Source organism: Balaenoptera ricei, chromosome X (genome assembly GCF_028023285.1).
Source record: "Balaenoptera ricei isolate mBalRic1 chromosome X, mBalRic1.hap2, whole genome shotgun sequence".
In the NCBI taxonomy this organism is placed as follows: Eukaryota; Metazoa; Chordata; class Mammalia; order Artiodactyla; family Balaenopteridae; genus Balaenoptera; species Balaenoptera ricei.
This window is the reverse complement of record NC_082660.1, coordinates 87,862,543-87,888,123: the sequence shown is the minus strand read 5'-3', so window position 1 is coordinate 87,888,123 and position 25,581 is coordinate 87,862,543. Positions and strand designations below refer to the sequence as shown.

At 36.5% G+C, this 25,581-nt stretch overlaps 1 protein-coding gene across 4 annotated transcripts in view; it reads right to left on the bottom strand.

Moving 5' to 3' along the window:
- Nucleotides 1–25,581, bottom strand: part of DIAPH2 (diaphanous related formin 2) — an 857,286-nt gene that overhangs the window by 481,538 nt on the left and 350,167 nt on the right. The window lies entirely within an intron of this gene.

Genomic DNA, 25,581 nt, shown 5'->3' with positions numbered 1-25,581 from the left:
GCTCTCACGTTAAATGTGTTTATAACAACAACAACAAAAAACTTAAATTTATTTTAAAACAAAGTAAATTATAGTGATTCTATAATTATTTCAAATTACTTGAATGAGTCTAGAGATGTTTTTTAATTCTCAATACAAAAACTTCAAAAATTGATTTTATCATCAATGGCCCTATGACCCTCAGGTTCACAATGAGGCCTCCAGTCGTATGTGATCTCTCCCTGTACAAATGAAAACCCATATAGCCACTGGGCTTAAAACCGATGGATTAAATTAATTTGCGTGCTTAAATTGGCAATGCTAATCGACCGAATAATGATGAAACATTATAAAATACTGTCTGTAGGAAGATAATGGTGTAATAATAAAGACATTTGTATTATTATTAAAGATATGTTAACATCAAGATACTAATTATCTAAGATAAAATGCCCACTGAGTATTCTTATATTTCCTGTAATACATGGATTTTTACATGCAGTTGTACTATAAATTTATTCCTTTACAGCTGAGGGATGATCATCAGCATAAGTAAAGTAAACATGGTTACATTCTTTCCCCAATCTAATTTAGGCAATGTTCAGGAATCCCCTATTAATTTCCACTATCCCAGTGGACACACAGAACATGTGTCAAGATGTTCGTAATTTGTAGCAAATATTAAGATAATATAAATGGGTAACACTGAATGATTTACATGGTGATAACTGCCATAAATCATAATAAAATTTTTATAACTAATTTATCTCAAACTTCCTGTGAGAAAGATTGATTCCTAAAGTCGGCATCAATACTATTCATTCATTCACTCACTCATCCAGCAAATACTTGTTTAACACCTACTATGCGTTAGCCTAGCATGAGCATACAATGGTACACAAGACTTAAATGTCTACTCACATGTCTTTAGTAAGTGGTCATAGGAAAATTACTAATTGTGGAAGTATCTCCAAAAGGTATATAACAATTATAATTTCCTTATCCATAATAATATAGCTTGAACGAATACCTGCATAGCACTCAGCAAATCTTCTTTTTGTTATTGGAAGCCATAGTTCCATATTAGATAATATTGTTATCTTCAAATCAGCATCAACTGATGTGTTACATCATAGAATAAGGAATATATGAGAACTTCCCTGGTGGTCCAGTGGTAAAGAATCCACCTTCCAATGAAGGGGACACAGGTTCAATCCCTGGTCGGGGAACTAAGATCCCACATGCCACGGGGCAACTAAGCCCATGTGCCGTAACTACTGAGCTCGAGTGCCTCAACCAGAGAGGCTGCGTGCCTCAAACTACAGAGCCCACACACCCTGGAGCCCGTGCACCACAACTAGAGAGAGAAAACCTGCACGCTACAACTAGAGAGAAGCCCGCACGCCGGAACGAAAAAAAAAAGATCCTGCATGCCTCAACGAAGATCCCATGTGCTGCAACTAAGACCTAATGCAGCCAAAAAAATAAAGAAAATAAAATAAAGAAAATAAATATTTTTTAAAAGAAGGAATATATGGAAAAGTAAAATATAACACTTCCTATTAAGTGCACTGTATACAAAGCCAGGGTAAATAAAGCTAATAATAGTAGTGTTCCAAGCCACACTGAAAATTTATATAGCTTCATGCATACATATATGCACGTATATTCAACAAGTAATGCCCAACTGTCATTTTAGATATATCATACAAATAAAATAATTGTGATCTCCTGACATATGTACATATTTTGTTCACATGCATACAATTCCAGAAGTGATTCTAACTGTATGGAAATAACTTTTCATGTATTAGTTGAAACAGCTGTTATTTTAGCTTCAATTAACAATTGTTAAAATGAGTGCAACTATGACAATGGCAGGCAGGGAAAATCTACTATGATTTCTGTATGATAGCTGCAACGATTTTTTCATTTAATTGTTATCTTCCACTCTCTTCAAATCATCTTTATCTTTGCATTTCTGGAAATATTAAACAAACACAACTGAAAAATGCACAAAGGCTTATATACGTATATATACATATATATACACACACGTATATATACATGTATATGTATCTGCATACACACAAAAGAGGTAAGTGTACTAATGGTAATAACTAAAACAATAATAATAGTGGGAGTAGTACTAGAAGTAGCAGTAACTACAACCACAAACATCACAACCCCCACCAAAATCAACTTTTATTAAATATCTGCTCTGTGCATGGAACTAACTAATTTAATTTTTATATCACCTTATATAATAGGTATTACCATTGTCATTTTATAAAGGAGGAAACTAAGGAAGAGAAAAATTGAGTCATTTGCCCAAGGTCGTATAGCAAGTAATAAAAGGATGCTCAACCTCACCAGTAAATCAGGGAAATGCAAATGAAAACAACCAAGGAAACACCATTTCACACTCATCAAATCGGAAATCACAAAAAAAGTCTCACAATACCAAGTATGGATGACAAGGTGGGGAAATAAGGATTTGATTGTGCCAACAGTAGCAATAAAAATCAGGACAACCTTAAAATAAGCATTTATTAATGCCAAATATATTTAAGGTCTGCTTACCCTGAGTATACCCCAATCCTTCCACTTACAGGTCAAACGATCAAGGAGACAAGGATGTTCATTGTAGACATGTTTATAACAGTACAAAATTTGGAAACAACCCACATGCCAGGGGTTATGAAATGGGTAAATAAATTGTGGTATATTAATATAATGGAATACAACCCAGTATTTACAGTGACAGTGCTACAACTAAATATTTCAACAAGAACAGATCCCAAATACAATGCTGAATGGAAAAATAAAAGTGGTGGAAAATGGTGAATGCAGTATATTAACATTCATCTAAATTAAAAATAAAACAGACTAGTCTTCTGTATTATTTGCACATGAGTATATATACACACACACACACATATATATATACAGAAAAATTATAAAATTATAAAAACATGGAATAGATACTCAGCAGATTAATGATGGTGTTTGTCTTGGAGGAGGAAAGTGATAGTAGATAGAATAAGTAGAACCCTTAAAACCTCAACTTTATCTCTAATGTTTTATTTCTTTCAAAGCAAAGATCTGTAGTAAATAAGACTAAATGTTATTAGCATTTGTTCATTCTGGGAGGCTGCTGCATGGATGTCTGCTATATCGGCCTGTGCAAAGTACCTTTTTTTTAACATAAAAATAAAAGTATGGCTAGATTGACACTTAAATGTGTCCATCCTTTTTTACAGTTTACAGACTGTTAGTTAGCCTCAGCAATCCCAAGGACCAAGTGTAAGCAGGAATCAGAAACAATAGAGAAGAGAATGACAAAAAAAAAAAAAAATACTGGTCAAGATTAGTCAGTTTGGAAAGCAAGCACAATTTTGTTTTCGATTGTCTGTGAATCCATTTTGTGAGGAATAACACATTTGTTGACCAAACCTTGGGAGGAAAGGCTGATGCAATATGCACTGGGAAATTGCTTCTCTGTCTCCTCTTACAAGAGCCGCATATTGCAGCTGTGAAGCTTCCCCTCTCCGCATTGCCTACAGCTGTGCACTAACTACAGCATGCCACAGAAAGGTAGATTTCATCCTGACACCTGCATAGTACCTGAAGCCATAGGAATGGCATTACCAGGAGTGTTCCCAAAGTTTAGAGCACATTGCACAAGACTAATGTTTCTAATGGTGGGAATCACACACACATACTTTGTAATCATTTCCTAATTAAGGAGCAAATCTTACTGGTTGTATTTTAGACAAGAACCCCTCATATCAGGCAGCACATGTTACTGCAAATTAACATCTGCATAACTAATATACTTGTACACCTGTTCATTAAACCAATTCCTGAACACTGCTAAATGTCACCAGAACACTATGATTAACAACGTGCATAGCTAATGTTGTATATCTTCAATTGGGCCTCAATAGCTAAGCAGGTAATGGATATTTTAGGAAGGACAAATACAGTTAGCTTAGAGGTTTTAGGGAGAGTTTTCCTCATTTGAAATGATCATTTAAATGCCAAAACTCAAGTATGGTTTTTACCTCAACCTCGTACTTGACAAATGAGGTGGTGGGAGTTCTTCCTGTTAACCTTTAATCTCTGTGAGCACCTGACTCAAGCTCTAGTTAATCCCTTTACCCGCAGCTTGGCTCTGGCTTTGCTACGTAGGGACTGATGTTTCTCTGGCCATCCCATACACTCAGAGGACCTCCTGTTCTGTCAAATTTCCTAATTTCTTGTCACAAATCAATAAGTCCAGCAAGAAACCCCAAGAGCTAAGTGTGTCAAACAAACAGGAGTATTAAGAGAACATCACAGTAGGAATTACGATGCTAAAACCCAGTGCCACTGGGCTAATAGGGCATTTCTTGTTGAGAATACAGTTTGGGCATTCATCATATCCAGGTTTTTCTTTCTTAATGTGGTCCATCTCAGACTGGTACAAGTCCTGCACACAATTCAGTTTAATGCAGAAGGCAATTAACCTTGTTGAGCAAGAGTAAGCAAAATAACACCCTGAGAGAGTTGGAGCCAGAGTCTCAACTTGACAATGTAGGATTTTTCAGTCTGGGTTTCAAGTATACCTGAGCATGTTTAGAAGAACGTCAGTGTTCTAGATCCCACCAGGGCTTATTCAAACGACAGAAACTGGGAGACTATGTATCCTAAAAAGAAACTTCTAATCTGCTGTATATTTCCACTTGATTGTCCAATAATTGTCTCTAATTTAGCACATCCCAAACCAAACTCCTTGTCTGACTCCCAAACCTGCTTTAGTCTTTTTCTCGACAAATGGCAACTTAATTCCAATTGTTCAAGCAAAAAAAAGGTGGAATCATCACTGACTCTTTTCTTTCACAGGCCACATCCCACTCTTCGGCAAATCCAGCATTTGATCACTTCTGATCACCTCCACTTCCTACCCAAGGGCTTCAAGCCACCGTTACTTCTAGCCTAGGTTATTGCAGTAAACTAATTAGCCGTCTCCATTCTATCTTTGCCCTTCTTCACTATATCCTGTCAATTCATTTTATTCCACTTTTCAGAACCCCCCCTATGGTTTTCTGTCTCATTCAGAGTAAAAACTAAAGTCTTTACAGTAGCCTAGAATGCCTTGCCTTGTTTATTAAATTTAATTTTTTTATTTTATATTGGAATATAGTTGATTTACAATGTTGTGTTAGTATCAGATGTACAGCAAAGTGATTCAGTTAAACATATACATAGATCCATTCTTTTTCAGAATCTTTTCCCACATAATTTATTACAGAATATTGAGTAGAGTTCCCTGTGCTATACAGTAGGTCTTGTTGATTATCTATTTTATATATAGTAGTGTCTATATGTTAATCCCAAACTCTTACTTTATCCCCCGCCCCACATTTCCCCTTTGGTAACCATAAGTTAGAATGCCTTACTTTATATTCCATGTCCTCTCCTTAGCTACTGTGACCTCAGCTCCTACTACTTTCCTCTCATTCCTTCTCCTCCAGCCACACTAGCTTCCTTGCTGTTCTTCAAATATACCAGACCAACTCCCACAGCAGAGCCTTTGCACTCGAGGTTATATCATCCCCAGATCTTCCCCCACTTCTTTCAGATCTTTGGTCAATGTCACTTTCTCATAGAGATCTTTCCTGATGATGTGCTTCAAAATCATAACTCCTCCCTCTTGGCACTCCTTTCCCCCTTTGCCTGCTTCATTTTTCTCCATAGCAGTTATCACCATCTGACATAATACATGTCTTCTTTATTTATTGTCTGCTCCTTCCACTTTGATGTCAGCTCCATTTAAAAAAGGTATTTGTGACTGTTTTGTGCACTGTTACATGCTAGCACCTAAATCTGTGCCTGGAAAAGAACAGGCCCTCCAATTATTTCAGAATTTATCCATATATATATATTTTGGAATAATCCATATATATTCACATTTGTGCACAATGATTTACATCTAAGGTTATGTATTCCAGTATTGTTACTAGCAAAAGATTACAAATGTTCATCAACTGGAGACAGATTCAATAAACTATGGTACACTGGGCATTGTTTGGGTTTTTTTTTTTTTGGTTTTTTTTTGGCCGCACCACGCAGCATGTGGGATCCTAGTTCCTGGACCAGGGATCGAACCTATGCCCCCTGCAGTGGAAGCACGGAGTCTTAACCACTGGACCACCAGGGAAATCACTGGGCATTGTTTTTAATAGCAAAAGGTTTGAAATGACCCAAAAGCTCATCAATAGAAGACTGCCTGATTAAACCATCGTGTGTCCCACTCAACGGACTACTCTGCTGCTATATCCATGACCAAGGAAGCACTTTATGGAATGATCTTCACAAATATCGTTAAATGAAACAAACAAGGTATACAAGACTGTACAGCACATGCTACCATTTATGGGGAAAACAGAGGAAAGAATATTGATATGTATTTGCCAGTATATACATAAATGTTTCCGGGAAGATTTACAAGACATTACATTAGTTACTTCTAGGGAAGCAACTAGGTAGCTGGAGGAACTGATTTCTGTGTAACTTATGAAGAACTAGAGTGAGAAGCTTAGAGATTATATCAGGGACCCAAGGACTCAGAGAAGTCACCAGATTTTTTAAAAATGGTTGTGCGGACTGGAGCAATATACTCATAAGAGGCATAGGCTTGATGAGGAAGCCCAAACCAAAGAACATTAGCTGATGAAGTGTGATCACCGCCACCCCCACAGACTCCTGGAATGAACCAAGAGAACCTTTGAAAAGCAGTTGAGGCAAATTCTAGGAATTGTGTAAGTGGCAGTCCCGGATAGGGCTAGATAGTCAATACTTCAGGCTTTGCAGGTCATACAGTCTCTGTTGCAATTCTATTCAACTCTCCCATTGTCTCCCGAAGGCAGCCATAGACAATGCGTAACAAACAAGCATGGCGGCTTTCAAATAACACCTATGTATTTACAAAACTAGGTGGCAGTCCGGATTTGCCTTCTGTAGTTTACCAACCCTTGACATAATAAGTGCTCAGTAAGTATCTAGTCATCCCTTCCTTTTGTAACTGAGGTCAACTTATTCTTGCTTCAACTTTTGAAAATGTGAGTAAATGTTCAACCTCTTCCCTGCAAAATAGCACCTAGAAGTGCCTTACTGTAACTGTTGATTGATAATTCTGTTTTTCAAATAGCGTTCACGTAATCAAACACATTTATACTCCTGATGTTTTTTTAAATGTGTCAACCCTACGGGGATCAACGATTTAATCCCAGACCATAACTGTCTCTTATTTATTCTCTGTATATTCTCATATGATTTCATCATATGTCTACACGTAAAATGACCATAAAAACAAATCAGCCTTAATAAAATTATGAAATTAGCTTCTACCATCCCATCAATATCTGGGTAGAATGAGAGATCATAAGGAGCTAAAATGTTTGGTAATGTTTCACTTGGGATACACTGGTTTATGAAAAGATGAAAATCCGAGTTCTATAAAAAACACACATAAATCAGAACTTTGAATTTCATATAATACAGTTCTCTTACTTTATGTACATAAAAATATTACTGAGTATCTCAATTTGGTTTGTTACTGGCTGAGCTCAATGGGAAACAACCACAGTTACATAGTCTCTGTTTTCCCCTTTCGGATTCCAACTGGTTTCAATTTTATCTTTCAGCAGTAATTTTCTTTAGTTCGGAAACCACATCAGTGTATTTTGTTGAAGGCAATCGAAGCATTAGAAAAATTCTGAGAGGGTAGGAGAGGGGGTATCTGAACTTTTCATTTCTTTCTTTTTTTTAAGTCAAGTTTGGTTTGTTGGTGACTTTCTATTTCAAAGTAGTAAGCAATATGTGAGATTACTCTGGAAATGTTGGAAAGACATGTTCAGGACAAAATTTGAATAAGCTTAGAGTTATCCTGTTCTTAAGACAAACAGATTCATAACCCTCTTCTATCCCTACCTATCATCCTGTTATACTACCAAGAATGTCGAATGCTTGACCCTACTCTCTCATCTACTTATAATCTGGATTGGAACACACCCATAACTACAGAATCAAAATGTCAAGAGCTCTATACGTAGGGCCTCAGGACCTGTATCTCTTAACAACTCCCCAGGTAATTCTGGATATCAACAAGGTTTGGAACAACTGCTCTCTGGCATATAATACAATACTCTGTAATAGCTCAATAATCCCCAAATTGAAAACTGCAAATATCATCAACAGTAACCTATGGAAGTCCTGTTTGTAATTTCTTCTACAGCTCAGAATCTAACACTTAAGGCAACACTTGTTCAACAGCTGGGTACACAGTAGTGACAACTGATGAGATTTTAAAAGAAAGCGAATGATCCTCATGGCACACTCTTTACTTTTATTTTTATTTTTTTCGGCCATGCCACGCGGCATGTGGGATCTTAGTTCCCCGACCAGGGATCGAACCCGCACCCCCTGTACTGGAAGCATGGAGTCTTAACCACTGGACTGCCAGGGAAGTCCCTATTTTTAAACCAATTATCAACTAGATATATTCCCTGAGAGCAAGGATCTTGCCATATGTTGCTTGCTATAATCTATCACTCTAAGTACATAGAAGTACATAGAAGTTTTAAGAGTAAATAAGAATGCATTTTGTACATTAATTAAAAATGTGTATATACATAATACATTAATAGATAATACTAAAATTAATATTAGATACCAGGGCCTCTCTTCCCTTTTATAGATGCAGTTATCACCATGCTAGAAGGGAAAGGAAAAAACAATGATTTGTTGTTGAAAGGAAAGTGGAAGATAGTTGAAGACAGAGTCATCGCTGTTTGATGTAAACATGCTCCTTTTTTATCATGTCACCGAAAACAACCAGAGCAGGTAAGGCTTGGAATATGCAAAATAGGGAGAGTTAAAATATTTTATTCCATGAAAACTAGAGTTTTCAAAAAAGGGAAAATTCAGTCTAACCAAAATCCACCGTTGAGCTCAACAAAATGATACCTAAGCAAGCACACCGGAGCTTGGTTTCATTGCTTTTGCACACCAGGTAGCCATTTTAAAGATTGTATGCCTCAGACCAATAGATCTCAAGAACCAAACTCTAGTGAAAGTACATAATCCCTAAAGAAAATACTCTATTTTATGCCAAGGTCAACTTCAGTTATGTTCCTAGCTAGTAGCATGTTGATATCACCTATAAACAATGAGAATAATGATAACCTGAGTTCAGCATGTAAGCTATTCATCAAAATAAATTAAATCAACTTCTATGAAATCTATTCCATAGATGCACTTAGTTTAATATTGAGGCATTGATAGCCATAACTGGCGTCTATGTGTGAGTGTGCACATCACTAAATAGATCATAGTTAGGTGGCTTCTGTTTAACAATGAGCTTCCATGAGGTACTTTATTCTACTAAATGCCAGAAACAGTTTGGGTTGTAAGCTTTTAAGAACTTAAAAAAAAGTTGTTGGATGAAGGTCCAGCTATAAGAAACTCTGTCTCCTGTGAGAGCTATCTTTTAATAATACTATATTCAGTGCTGTAGAGCATTTTTAACATAACTACAAAAGATACAGTATAAAACAAGAACATAAGCCTAATAGTTTATTGTAGAATAATTGGTAATTGCCTTCTGTGTACCTTTTATTAGTTTTTGAGCCTAAGAGGTAGATAATAGAGGTCCCTGTATTGTTTATAGAGGCATATATAAGATAAAAGCAATGTTTAAGATTAAATACTAAATCTCAGAGCAAAGCAAAACTCAATGTATCAATACATTGCATCCTCATTGCATTGCTTCCCAAATTCTCTGAAATCTGTAGAATTCAGATACAGCTATCACCATATAAAGTCAAACACATCTCATAAAGATTAGAATGAAATCTACATTATGTGTAAAAAAAAAAAAAAAAAAAACCTCAGAAATCCCTTGAATTGAAGGTTTTACCTGAAACGTAAAAGAGAAAGTAATAACCCAGGTAAGAAGCAGCTGCTAATAGTCACAGACAGCAAATAAATTTGACTGGATGAGGACAGCAACCTGCTGACTCTTTTTCCTAGCAAACTATTTCAAACCTGCTGTGCTCGCCATTAGGCTGGCCTTTACTTCACCCCAGCCACTTCAGTCCCATCACTGCGGGGGCTCATTGTGGCCTTACTCATGGCTGCCACCAAAGTGTGCCTCTGCTTTCAGCCTGGAATACTTTGAATGTGAACTTAAGCACTGGTCATAACTACAGAGAGGGAGCAGGAAGTCAATATATAAAATTTGGAACAGAGGTGTCATAAAGAAATATAATCAGGGACTTCCTTGGTGGTGCAGTGGTTAAGAATCCGCCTGCCGATGTAGGGGACACGGGTTCGAGCCATGGTCCGGGAAGATCCCACATGCCGCGGAGCAACTAAGCCCGTGCGCCACAGCTACTGAGCCTGTGCTCTAGAGCTCGCAAGCCACAACTACTGAGCCTGCATGCTGCAACTACTGAGCCCACATGCCACAACTACTGAAGCCCGCACGCCTAGAGCCTGGGCTCTGCAACAAGAGAAGCCACTGCAATGAGAAGCCTGTGCATCACAACGAGGAGTAGCCCCCGCTCACTGCAACTAGAGAAAGCCCGCAGCAACGAAGACCCAATGCAGCCAAAAATAAATAAAATTAATTAATTTTAAAAAAATTTTAAAAAAAGAAATATAATCAAATTAAAAGCTTCAAATTGGCTAGTAAGAAATGATAAGACTCCTATTTCTTCCTGGAAAATGGTGCTAAAATATCAGGTGAAAAAAACATGAACTCCAAAGTTGGGTGTAACAATCCATGAAGAGGAATGAAAGAAGCGCTAATATATCTAGCTTTCCACTCAGAGCTCATGGAGATAAATCTGAAAAGACACTTTAAAGGTCAGAGATTACATCTGATATCTGGTGTAGTATATTTAAAAGCCAAGGCATACAAGATACAATAGGAGTAAGTAAATATAGAAAGCTAAACAGTTATACTTCTTTAAAATTACCCTTGAAGTTCTGCCTCTAATACATATGTATTTTAAATATATTAGGAGTATGACATGAGTTACTGTGCATACTGTTATTCTGGGTGTCTAATATAGATGAAAAGATTACAGGTTCCAATTTTAAGCAATTTTTTGCCTATTGTCTACCTAGGACAAGTCTACCTAAGTCAGACGAATATGACAGGACTCCCAAAGGACTGCAAAATAATTTGAGCTCACCTCCCTTCACATCTGTACTGTCAAACCTATATCTATCCATTAAGACCCAAATAAAGTGTCACTTTCTCTATGAAACCTCCAATTACCACTACATGGTTTGCCTCCTACATCACTGATAAGGTACTTCCACATGTTGTCCTACTTAACTAAGGCTCATGTATGCATCTTTTTGCCTTCCCTAAGTTACAAACTCACAACTTTGTGAGGGAAGACAACAGGTTTGGTACAAATTTGTCTCCCACATCCATTCCACCTCCCATGGTATCTAGAAAATGATACTCAAGAAATATTATGTGAAATATGAGAGTGGAAAATGATGAGGGTGCAGGAAGAGAAATGCGAATTTGACGATCTTCTGTCTTCAAGATGTAACTGAAGCCTAAGCGGAGATTGAACAGTCAGTGAGAAAGAATCCAAGACAGAAGATTAGACCCTGGGGATGATGCCTGAAGTCGTGGACACAGAGAAGAACAGCCAATTAAGAGGACAAAAAGAACAACCAAAAAGGTGTGAGAAACAGGAGACAACATTGCCCCCACAGTGAGAAAGGAAAATGTTTCAATAAGAAAAAGTAATCAACAGTGTCTAACATAGCAAGAAGGTCAAGCATAGACTAAGTCCCGAAAAAAAGACCAGAAGAAAATAGGCCATTTCAGACCATATAGAGCAATTTCAAGAGAGCAATGACAACAGAAGCCGTATTACAGGATGCAGGGAAGAAGTGAAGGGAAATGGCGTAAAGACCACTCACTTGAGAAGGTAGGAAAAATAACCATCTATAGTATGAAGGAGACAGAAACAAAATGACTGAATCCCAGCTTGGCATAAGTTTGCCTATTACAAGAAGGCACCTGATTGTCAAACTCAAGAACAGCTTTTATGCCCAAAATGATTTCAGAACAAACCCAGCATACAATGATTTACTGGACAAGATCAATAGAAACTGTGCAAAAGAGATTATACTGTTCAGCGATCCATGTTGCATCAATATCTATAATGGAATGAAACAAAGTGATACAATGGCCCAAAGCATCCTGGAATCGCTCGGTAATGAAATCAAGCAGGAAAAGAAAGTCCACATAGACAGTAAGCAAGTACCCCACCCTCTTTTTACTGATGATGAAAGGGCATTTTCCAGGGTCATAGTAAGAGAAAAGTAGTATTTAGCAGTACCACCAGAACTAGATTGGAAATTATTGTTTAGAGAACTAAATGTTCATACAGCAAAGGCCCATAAGGTCCTGTCAACATCTACGGCAAAGAAATACAACAACTCCATCTATCTGAGTCAACAAATGAACAAAATTGGTATGTTCAAATGGTAAATTCTCCAGAAGCTGCAGCCTCTGACATTTTTATTGAAATACAAAGTTTCTGGATCACAAAGTGCTGATGAAGATTAGAACACTGTAATTCTGTCATATCAGGGCTAAACTAAAATATGAAGTGTTTATCTACAACATTAGCTGAAGGAAATAAACTGGCTATCACCCAGTTACCCACGGTGTCCTGAAGGTGTGAAATCTGACAATATGCAGACCTAATGGTAGTTTTTAAAGCTGCCCTCTACACCGAGTCCAGATGGACCAGCTAGGTAGCCTACCAACAAGACAGCAGGTGGCTTTCTCAACTTACTGACTGCATGTATAGTCATATTAACAGAAAATATTCAAATGAAAGAATAAAATTTGCTGGGCCAGTTTAGTTACAAAATCATGCTACCTCAAACAATTTCAGTGTGATACAATTAAAGAAATAGTTAAGTTCCTAGTAGGGGGCAAGATGTTACCCTAGGAAGGGAAAGAGTTCCATGAAACAGTCACTGATCTTAACAAACCTACAATATCCAACATGCTTGCCAAATTAACATTTTAAAGTTTTATTTAAAAAGTGATTGCCTATACCTTCCCATGTCTCTGTATGCCATGCATGAATTATTTAATTCATGATAGAATTAAAATCAAACATTTAATTTCCTTTCTAATATCCGCTATTATTAATGATATTGATTATTCTATTATTTCCTATCTAATGAGTGCCTTAGGTTATATATCTCCATCCCTTAAATCATAATAACTCTTCAAGGTAAATATTCTGTTTTTACTATAAAAAAACCTAGGCTCAGAGCAGTGAAGTAACTTTGTCCATCCAACAAGTAATAAATCTGGATTTCAAACCCACATCAGTAGAGCTTTCCAGTTCATATTCCTTCCACCACAGCAAGGTGCCTCCCATACCGTGTTTGCCTATCATTTCATTAAGTGAACTAACATATGTAAAACATGAAGCAGAGTGACTGGCTCTTAATAGGAACCTTCTTAAACGCTAATTCCCATTCAATGGCCTCCACCAATCACTCTCAAATACTGCACTACATGCTACCTAACCCAGTGAGCTACAGAAAGAAAAGGGGTTCTGTAAAGTTACAAGTAAGCATACCAGGCATCCCAAATTCCATCTCTAAAGATGATAAAGGAAAAACCTGGTTTAACAAAAAGAACAGAAATGAATCCATGAGTCTATCCACTGATATATTTAATGGTAATTGAAGCATGACGCAATGACTTAACTGTTTCCTAAAGACAAGGGTGATTATTTGCTGGCAGTTTTCTGGGCTTGCCTTCCAGTGCATATGGTCATTATCAGTTTGAAAATACAGAATCTCGGTATGAATTTTGCTTAAGTAATTCCAGTAATTTATAATCCACAGTAAAAATGCACACTCAAAAGATAATATAAAACCTAGCCTTCTATACAAAGTGTAATGAAATTTCCCTGGCATAAAATACCTTTGGGAATGAGTTACCTCTTGGCAAAATAAAGAGTATCAAAATAATAACAAAAAACCTGTCAAATACAATAAGAGAGAAGACACTGCATTTTCAGCAGTTATTAAATGCTGGAGTTTACCACCACATAAAGACTCTTACAGCTACATCCTCAATACTTGGCCACATTAAAACCTTTTAAAGCTTGTAATCAATGAAACTGAAATGCATAAACACACATAATAAAAAAAAAAAAAAACTACTTTAAGCTGATCACTTGAAAAATGAGAGAACCATTCTATTAAATGAGACATAAACCAAGAAGTGTCTGGTCTTTTTTTTCTTCACTCCTTCCTAGAAATTGTCTTATTGCTTTAAGGTATGAAATTACATAACACCAGATATGGGTGATCTCACTATCCTCCAAGTCTATATTAATATATGTGTGTTGCATATATATCTATAATATCATATGCATCAATACAGGAAGCTACTGAATTACTCCTTATTACTAAAACAGTTCTGGAAACTTTCTCTTCAATGACTTCGAAGACCAAAGACTTCCCTGATAATCAAACCTATGCTTCTGACCAGCCTTTGGTTTTCCACACTGTATTCTCTACCTACTCCTTAAATATCAGTGACCCATGCTCCCAGCTTTTTATTTTATATTTTCACCCTGTGTGATCTGATCCCCTGACTTTGATCATTAATCTATGTGTTTATGTTTCTTGAATCTTTATCTCCAGCCCAGGCTTTTCCCCTGAGCTACAGACTCATAAATCCAATTTCTTACTTCTTCCACAGGACGTACAGATAAAGATGCTCCAACATGAACTCAAATCCAGTATAGTGAAAAGTGGTTTGTCTGTTCCCTACATGCGTTAAAGGCATCATAACCCAATTATCATGCAAGTAAGAAACTATCAAGTCATCTTTGACCTTTCTCTCCCTAAGCCTACGCCACACTCTGTAAAATTCTGCTTCCCTTTCTACTGTCTTGTTTACAGCCTTCCACAATTATTGCTTAGATCATTCATTCATTAATCTATTTATTCTACAGCTATGCACTATGGTAGGCAATATGAATGCAAAAACGATTAAAGGACAGCCTCTGTCTTAGGAAAGAACAAATGAGTAACTCCAAAAATGTAAGGTGTATGAAAGAGCTATGAATTTAAAGTAGTCTCCTGGATTTTCGTTTTGAATTTTTTTCACTCTACTCTGGTTTTTTCTACACATTCATTACTGTGGTTACCTTTGAAAAATATTATGATCCTACTGCTTATACATGATTTTTTTCACTACCTTATAGGATAAAGCTTAAGCAATAAGCATGGCATTCAGGGCCTTTCAAAACCTGACTGGTAAGTAAAGTAATAGCCCCCAGATAGCCCAATGATCCAGCGATACCAGAGTGCTCACCATTCCTGGAAAAAGTCAGTAAATTCCAAGCCTATATGTCTTAGATGAAAGCTCTTTATGTCCCACTCCTTCTGAGCCTGAAAACATTTGGCTGGGCTAAAATATCATCTCCTCTGGGATGTCTGCCTGAACTCTTCCAAGAAGAATTAATTACTCCCTCCTCTGGACCTCTACAGCTTTTTGTTCCTAGCATGGATATAGCACTTAATATACTGCCTTATCATTAGTTTAGATATCCAGCTCCCTAATTAAGTGTGAGCTTCTTAAAGCCATCAGCCATATCTTGACCATATTTGTATCACTGGAAACTAGTACCAACTTGGTACATAACAGGCATTTTTAAAACATGCTTGCAGAATTGGATGAAAGTACTACATGGCCAAACCATAAAATTCCTTAAAATTCTATGCATTAGAAATGAAAACATATTCTAATTTAACAAATTAAAAGCCAGCCTTTCCATAGTTATTGGACATCAACCCTTATATTCATAATTAAATCACTTTTAATATGACACAGCTATTCATTGCTGCATATCACATTTAATAATGGTGATTCGATGATTGATTTGTTTTCTATTTCCATCACTAGCATGAAACTTAACAGCTGGCATATGTGTTTCCCTGGTAAAACCCATTATTGGTGGCAGATAACAACTAAGACAGATTTTCCCATGGCAAAATCCTAGTGTCAAGTCACTCTACCTGATAAGCAGAGCCTCTGTGAGTGCTTCTAGAGCCTGAAGCAACTGCATGCAGGCAGCTTTCACTGAATGCCCTCCAATCCTGAGCTGAAAATTCAGAAACCACACACATATACACAGAAGCACACATGCATTCATTAAGGGCCCGTTAGTACCATACTGTTCTATGTAGACTGAATTGATTTTTTTCTTGGTCTTCTCCCCACCTTTTTAAAAATTTTCTTTAGTGAAAGAGGAGGGGGATAATTAGTGAAATTAATAATTAGTGAAAGAAGAGGGGGATAATTAGTGAAAGTGGGACTAGAAACTATACCTGTTGACAAAACATAGTCCTTGGAATCACCTCTTAAATCACTGTGATTCTTCAATAGCTCATTACAATTTTTTTTCCTGTTCTAAAAATGAGCATTAATATGTAACTAAGTTGGATCAAAAAAGACTGGACACCACAATTTCTGTATTCAAGTATGAATGGCTCATGTTTAGGAAACTACAAGATAAGAATAAAGTCATTTTGAGGTGTCACGTGTCCACAAAAAATGGGTCACCTGAACTTCTGTTTCTGAAAGTATGGCAGAATATATACCCTGACTTACGCCCCACTGAAAGAACTAAATGTGATGAATCTTTTAAAAATAATCTTAAAAGCATAATCTGGCCAAAAAGTAAGGAATACCTGGAGGCCAAAAACTGAGTGAAAGAACTCAGAGAGGTAAACATCAGTAGAGCCAGCTTTAGACCTTGAGTGAATTTGCTAAAGCCAGATGAACTTGAGCTTGTTTCCAAGGCATCAAGTATGGGGGAATGGAAACCAAGCCCAGGGCCTGATCAAAGTGGAAAGAGTAATAGAACATGGCCCTAAAAGCCCCAGAAGACTACAACTCAGTTTAACAGTAAATTAGAAATGAACTTGCTCATATCCCAAGGGGCCTAAGAAGAAAACTGCCCACATCAAACCCTGGTGCTAAACGGAGAAGGTAAAAATCTTCTCTGAGAATTCCTAGTCAAAAACCAGTCCTCATACAGCCTGAATTCACACTTCCTTGAGTCTTAAAAAACTTAAGCCAAAATTTTAACATGATTCTAGGTTGGCAGCAACCTGGCAAAAGCAAATATGAATCTCCTCTGAAGGATATTAACTCTCACAGGAGGCCTTAAAATATTCCCACAGATAAATGTACAAGAAATAACATATTTAATATGCTTAAAGAAATAAGAGGGATTGAAATTATTAATAAAGAGCAAGATGCTATTAAAATACTAATACCAATACTCAGCAGATCTGCAAAAGATCCAAATGAAATTTCTTAAAACTAAAAAAAAAAAAAAAAAAAAAAAAAATTAACAATTAAAATTTTAAAACTCAAGAGGTTGGTTTACCAGCAGATGAAACAGAGATTAAGAGAGATTCATGAAGTGGAAGATACAGCTGAAGGAATGTTCTAGAATGTATCACTTAAGCAATAAATACATAGAAAATTTGAGAGGTTAAGAGAAATGTAGCATAGAGTGACAAGGTATAATTTTTATAATTCAATTTCCAGAAGGTCAGAAAAGGGTGAATGGGACAGAGGCAATATTTGAGGAGATAATGGTTGATAATTTCCCAATATTCCAGAAAGACACAAATACACAGATTCAGGAAGCTCAAAAAACTCCCAAGTAGGATAAATAAAAAGAAATCAACACCTAAGAATAGTGATGTAAACTCTAATACCAAAGATAAACAGATGATCTTAAGATCAAATACACAGAAAAGACATTACCTTAAAGGTAACAAACATAGAATGAGAGCTAACCTATCAACAACAACAGAAACCAAAATTGGGGGACTGATCTCTTCAATGTGCTGAGAGAAAATAATAACCCAGAATATCTAGACAAAATATTTTTCAAAATAAGATATTAAAAAGGCATTTTCAAAAAAGCAAAACCTAGAACTCTGCCACCAATAGACCCTCACTAAAAGAAATTATAAAGGACATACTTTAAGGAAGGAAAATGACTCTAGAAGGAAGGTGGAAAATATATGAAGCCATGTGGAGCAAAGAAAGGGGTAAACATGTGGGCAAATCTAAACAAATAATGATGTCATAAAACAACTGCAACAACAATACCAGTTTTGTAGATGATGGTGTGCATATCCCACGACCCAGCAATTTCACTCCCAGGAATATACTTTAAAAGAATTTTCACCCAAGGCTAGACTGGCATTTCTAAGCCTACTGGATAGTTCCTCCTGGATGCTGAGAACTAGCAACCCAATCTCATGGTTTCCAAGACCCATTCATCATCTTCCTCTGAGCCTGTTCTTCCTCTCTCTTTCCCTCCCCTAGTTATGTTAAAAGTATTGCCATTTTCCCAGTCACGTAGTCTTAAAATTCCAGACTCACCTTTAACTCTTACCTATACCCTATTACACAACAATAATAAGTTCTCTAGTCCTAGAGATTCTAACTTAAAGGGACAATTCTTATTCAGGCCCTCAGGCCCTTTCACCTTAGCAACTCCACTAAATGTCTTTAAAAACAGCTTTGCTCAGGTCAGTCTTCTAAGATCCCTCAATGCTTCCAAATTTCTTATCAGTTAAAGTTGTGATTTCTTAGTCTAGCAATTAAAGGCCCTCATAATCCAGTTCAAACATATCTTTCTAACACCATTTTCTGCCATTTCCTCTACAGTGCCCCCCTCCTTCCATCTCTAACATGAACTCTACAGTCTAGCCACATGTTAACACACCTGCTGTTGCCTGGGGAAAAGGACATTATAAGCTCCAGGTTTTTCAACATAAAATGTGTTCTGCTGAAAATTTTTTTTTTTCCTTCTCAGCCACATTATTTAAATACCTGAATCTCACTCATCCTTAAAGGCCCAGCTAGCTTACCTCCACTTTCATGAAATTTTCCACTATCTCCCCTTCCCCCATTCCCTTAAGACCAGCACCACTTCATCTCAATCTCACCTACACAACTTTGGTACGTTTGGTATATTCTTATTAGCTGGGTGAATGTCTCATTCGTGAAAATTAAGCTCCTAGATGTAAGGGTCCAAGTATAACTTAATCATCTTGGTAGATCTCACAATGCTTAGCAAAGTAGCTTTCATGTAGCTCAATAAATATTGTTTGAATTGATCAATAAATTGGCCTTAAAAGCACATATTCAGTAATCACTATATTGATGCCTATAAACTGAATCATGAGTATCCCAAATCCCTGTTGTTTGTCAGTGTTTATTTTTAACCAAAGCAGCTAATGAGGTAAATGATAAAAAATCAGGTTGGCCCAAGTTCTTCACAGGCTATCTCATCTCAGATGAAATGGGGAGAATGGTTCTTCTTTAGCCTAGGTAGGTGATTTTACTATAGAAATGAGCCATGGAAATGAAGCTGGCTGTGGTTTTCATTTTCTTTCTTGTAGGTAAATTTTTGAGCTAATTATAGAAATCCCACATTATTCTTGAAAATATATTCAACTACTTAACAGAAATGTCCATCTAATTCAAAGGTTATGGTAGATATATCCCCTAAGCTATTAAAATTCCTTTGGGGGGCAGGGGCCAAAAAAAAACAGGGAACAAAGCAAGACAGTTTTACACCAGCAAGATCACAAAGAAATAGATATTATGAAATGTTAAACTAGAGAACAGATATCTGTGTCTCTTTCTATATATTTGAGAATACTTCAAACTCCACATCCTGCAAACATCTGCTAAACATACACCCCAAACCCACCAAGCCAGCAGCTGTGTGATCTATTCATATTCCCACTACCACCTGGAAAAATGCAAATTGTATAGCCTTGTTCATAAAAGAAAATAAATAAATGTCTCTGCTGAATTTCTACACTCCCTGTATCATTAAAGTTAACAGCCCTGCCAAGGGAGATTATACAATTAAGAATTAAAATCTTAATGACTTAAATATTCTAATCAGTCTTTGATATCACCTTAATTATATGATAAAAGCCAGAAAGGGAGAAATGTGATGTCCTGTAGAAATTTAAAGTCTCTTTAAATCAATAATAAAAATGAGAGTGAAAGTATATTTAACATTTATATTATTCTAGATATACCATAGGACCAGACATTAAATATAGTGTTTTAAGAATTTATATAAACTGATACTTTAAAAAATCACTCTGTAAACCTACAAACCATGTTACCTCCTTCCTGCCATACGACTGTTAATTCAAGACACAATATTCCACATAATTTGCTTTAAATTCAGCAAGTAACATTACTGAGAGTAATGAATGCATAGATAATCATTGAGACGTATGAAAAATAAAACAGAAGTAAATGCCAAGTTTTCCAAAGACGAGACAAATCAAAGGAGAAAGGACTACAGAAAAATCATAAATCAGATGGACATATTAAATAGGATCCTGAGGCAATGATCTAGTTTAATGTAACACTCAAAGAGCATAACAAAGTTCTTCTGTTCCCTTAAGCTAAGCGAACATCTTTGTATGGTTTCACAAAATTGACACATTTGAATAAAGTCCAAAGATGACTCCAGTTTCAATGTTAGTATTCCCTTTCCAGAGAGGGAAAAAAACAAACATGGCTCAATTATTTGTAAGTTGTTGATGTCTCATATAGATTGGGTCAATCTAAAAGAAATTCTTTAAATATACTCTCATAATTATGCTACTACTACTTAATGAACCAAGTGAGAATACATAATTATTCATAAAGCAAGAGGCAATAAAAGGAAAAGATGAATCAAAAAGAAGCACTGGTTAAAGAAAAAATACCTCATTTGTACATGTCAGGAAAATGTTTCAAAAAGCAAGCACTTGAATTGTCACTGTCATGTTAAAGGGGGAAACGGTACACCAATTCCACGATATGTTTTAGAGAAAACTTAATAGCTAAAAATATAAGATTTTAGGGCTTCCCTGGTGACACAGTGGTTGAGAATCTGCCTGCTAATGCAGGGGACACGGGTTCGAGCCCTGGTCTGGGAAGATCCCACATGCCACGGAGCAGCTGGGCCCGTGAGCCACAACTACTGAGCCTGCGCGTCTGGAGCCTGTGCCCCGCAACAAGAGAGGCCGTGATAGTGAAAGGCCCACGTACCGCGATGAAGAGTGGCCCCCGCTTGCCGCAACTAGAGAAAGCCCTCGCACGAACCGAAGACCCAACACAGCCAAAAATAAATAAATAAATAAATAAAGTAGCTATAAAATTTAAAAAAAAAAATCAGTAGATTCAAGTGACTATGAAATTCTATATATAGATTTAAAAAATATATATATATAAGATTTTAGGAAGAAATATATTTGGAGAGAAGAGAGATAAAAAGTATTACCTGTTTTCACTACCAGATATGGCACTGGTAATGAACAGAGAGGAAAAACTTCAAATGTCATTATGTTATAAACTTCAAGCTCTGACCTTATGCCTTAGCAACCTAACGAGTAATGTATCTTACAAGGTGGTCTAATGCGGTTTGGTAGGGAGGGACCGTACTCTATTATCAGCTTCACTGGAAACACCAGTAATTCAAACAACTTTTTTTTTTTTTTTTTAAAGATTTTTTTTTTAATTAATTAATTTATTTATTTTTGGCTGTGTTGGTTCTTCGTTTCTGTGCGAGGGCCTTCTCCAGTTGTGGCGAGCGGGGGCCACTCTTCATCGCGGTGCGCGGGCCTCTCACTGTCGCGGCCTCTCTTTGCGGAGCACGGCTCCGGACGCGCAGGCTCAGTAGTTGTGGCGCACGGGCTTAGTTGCTCCGCGGCATGTGGGATCTTCCCAGACCAGGGCTCGAACCCGTGTCCCCTGCATCGGCAGGCAGACTCTCAACCACTGCGCCACCAGGGAAGCCCCCAAACAACTTTTAAAGAAATAGAGCTCCCTGCACAATGCCTTGAATACAGTAAGTGCTCACTTAATGTCTTGAGCATAAAAGAACATATCTAAATGCGTTAACTAGGTTTCTGTTGCTGTAGCTCCGTGTATGCTGATTTCTAGAAAGGTCAATTATCAAGCGATGCAAGAGTGAAGAGAAAAATGTAAATGCTTAGGAAGAGGAAAGGAATTCGAATAAACAGGGTGATTTCAGAAAATAAAGTAGAACACGGAATGCAGGAGTTTTGAATTGAATTTTGAATTTAATTATTCAATTTATTGAATAGGTAGGAGTTTGTTTCATCAACTGTTATTTCCCAACTACCATAAAGATATGTTCAGAAAAATCAAAGAACTATTTATACACAGAACAAACTCTATGAAACTCCATAACCTGAGAGATGTTTTATGTTGAAAATATAAATTCAAGAAGAGTTTTGTTCATCTGTAGTACTCCATAGTGGATTATTAAAGTTATTGTTTAACCGAAACTTTCTGAGGTGGAAACAGATTCTGTTTTCTCACTAAAATCCCTTGTCTAATTCTGTTTGATATTTCAATTTCTCATTTTATTAACTATGTTACCAAAGCAACTCAAATAGAGTACTAATATATGGCTATTACACAAGTTAGCAGTATTTTCTTTATGTTAGGGCAGGTAAGTACTTGCTACTTCCTCATCTTACACACTAATTATTATTTTTTTAAATTAAACTTATTAATTATAATTAGGCTACCACATATGGGTTTGAGGTTTCATACCTCTGTCACACCAATGGGACATTCGAAAAGTGAAACCCAATGATTTGGGTAAAAATGTCATATCCTAACTACATTTTTAATGCTTTGCCCTCTGTTGATTTAAATTGTTTTTATTTTCCTTCATTCCAGTAACAATGACCACACACCTAGCATCTAGGTATTGCTCTGTCATACGATTCCCCACTAAAAGGAATCAGATTCCTCAGAGAAATAGCTATCCCAGGGCTATGGAAGAGTAGGTACAAGATGAAACTAAAATATCTTTATATCAGCAAGTAAGGTAGTGCTAAAAGTGTAGGGAGGGGGTAGGTATGTCACAAGGATAGCTTAAGGGGGCTCCCTCTGACCAAATCTGGGAAAAGCTGAGCACCAAAATCATTCAGTAATGCATTATGAACCACTGCAAAAGAGGAATTTATAAGTCCGTAGTGATAACAAATCAATCATTAAGTAGATACATCAATATACTGATCAATTGATAGATGAGAAAGGAGAGGTCTTGCTTACAACAGAATGCTGATTACCAACTGTGTGGAGGGAGGTTGGAAAATCATCATTTTACAACCATTATGGAAAATATCAGATAACCGAAGGGAACATTTTGATGAGAAGCAGATCTGCATGGTCTTCAAATGTCTCCCTACAGACTGCTTATTAGTTTCGAAGGAAAAATAGTAATTACACACTGGAGAAATCATATAATACCTCGACCAAGTGATCAAAATGAACGCCATCTATGAGGGACAGACAGAGATTGTGTGCCTCTAGATGTGATACTTGATACAGCATGACCTCTGTATAATTCTGACCAAGAATGCATATCCTAAATATAATCATGAGGAAACATTAGATATATTCAAGATGAAAAAACATCCTATTAAAGAAAAGGAGATACATATTGCTCAAAAATATCAATGTTTTAAAAGACAAAGAATGGCTGTGGAAATGTTCTCAGATTCAAGGAGGCTGAAGAAGAAATGGAGCCAGAGATGGAGATGGGGTTGAAGGGAGAGGAGTGAGACAGAAAGAGATGGGGGTGCGGGGGAATGGGGTCAACAGTATGTGAATCTGGGTAAAAGATATATACGAGTGTTCTTTGCAATATTCTCACAATTTCTGTCAGTTTGAAATGATTTCCAAATAAAAACTTAAAATATAACTCATCTTTTCTTAGTGTTTCTTAGTTTACTATGTTATGCTATTTTCCTGGTCTTATTTTAAAGATATGCCTATTTAATGATATTTATGATGATTTATATTTAATGATGCCATTTAAATGATATTACAGAATAAGAGAAAAACCTGAAGCATTAAATCACACCATCACTAACAGCTTGGAATCCTGTATCAAGGGGATACAAATATACATAGCATATATTTATATTTGTCTACACTAAAAGCTAAGATACAATTTTCATAGAAATGTCTCAAATTTATTTTTGTAGAATCATAAAACAGAATCAGAGGATCCCTTAAAAGTATCTTAACACAACCTCCCCATGTTTCTGTGTATGGAACTGAGGTCACACAGTCACAGAGAACCAAGACTAAAACACTAGGACTCCTCTTGAGCCTTGCTACCTCCCAAAATATAATTTTGGCTAACTTGACCAATCTGAACTGTTTCAAGTAAGTCCCTTATACACCATTCCTATGAAACAGAGTAGAAAGCACATTTCATCTCTGAAATCATGACTGTCATATGTTATTTTAAAATCATTTGTAATTATATATTTTTCTTTACAACATGCTTTTTTTTAGATAAAGAGGAGTATGTAAACCTAACTGATCAATCTAAGCTTGACAAATTGATTATAATCATAGCTAGCCATCATTAATGTCACTCCACTTAAACTGCCCTCATTAAATGTACCATCCGAACTAGATAAACACAATGGAATCCATTTTCATTGGGCTACCTCTAACAATGCATGAAGTGATCTTCATTCAGTCATCAGTTTATAAGGTAATTCGTTTGCCAATATTTAATTTTCATATTACCCTTATGAGGTAAATAGGTAGTAGCTAGCATAATCCAGCTACACCATTTTTTCCATTATCTTCAGATCTCTTAGTCACTCCCCTTCATTTACTGAGGACTTGACCAACTGAGTTCGTCTTTTTGTCCACTCTAAATTCTGTTGTTTTCACTGACTTTATCAGCCACATCCCAAACCTATCTAGTCTCTCAATTTCCTGTGCTTCTTTACATCTATGTTGTACTGAATTCAACCAAAGCTATTCAATCCCATGGCTATACCATGGTCACCAAAAATAACTCAACCTCCTAAATCCCAATTCAATCACAATATCTGATGATCTTTTCTCTCATAGTTCCTGCTTAATTGATCAAGTAACCCTGCTGAATCAATCTCTAAGTGTCATTGAAACCACCAGTCCTTTGACCCACCATCCATCATTCCTCTCCTGTCCTCACTTCTCTCCCCCTCTAGTTTAAATTCCAAGGCCAAATAAGTATTACTAGGCATTAGTAATCATTTTCTAACATACCATACTCAACACACTTTCCTATTAATGCTTCTACTCTATTTCCTAGGCCTGTATTTGCACAGCTGAGTATTTCTGAAAAAAAAAAAAAATGACATAACTGGGAAGAGTCATATCACTCTAAAGTAATAATCATCAATTTTAAATGAATACTCAATATTGCCCAGCAATGGTGGCAACTTTTTACCAACAATTATTTCAATTTTTTTCAAATGATCTACTCCTCATCAAATCACACTGTTGCTAAACTGTTAGGTGATAACCCTGATGACTAACCCATGAGAAAATAGAAATCACTAATCAAATGGAAACATTCTAATCATGCCACTAGCAAATAA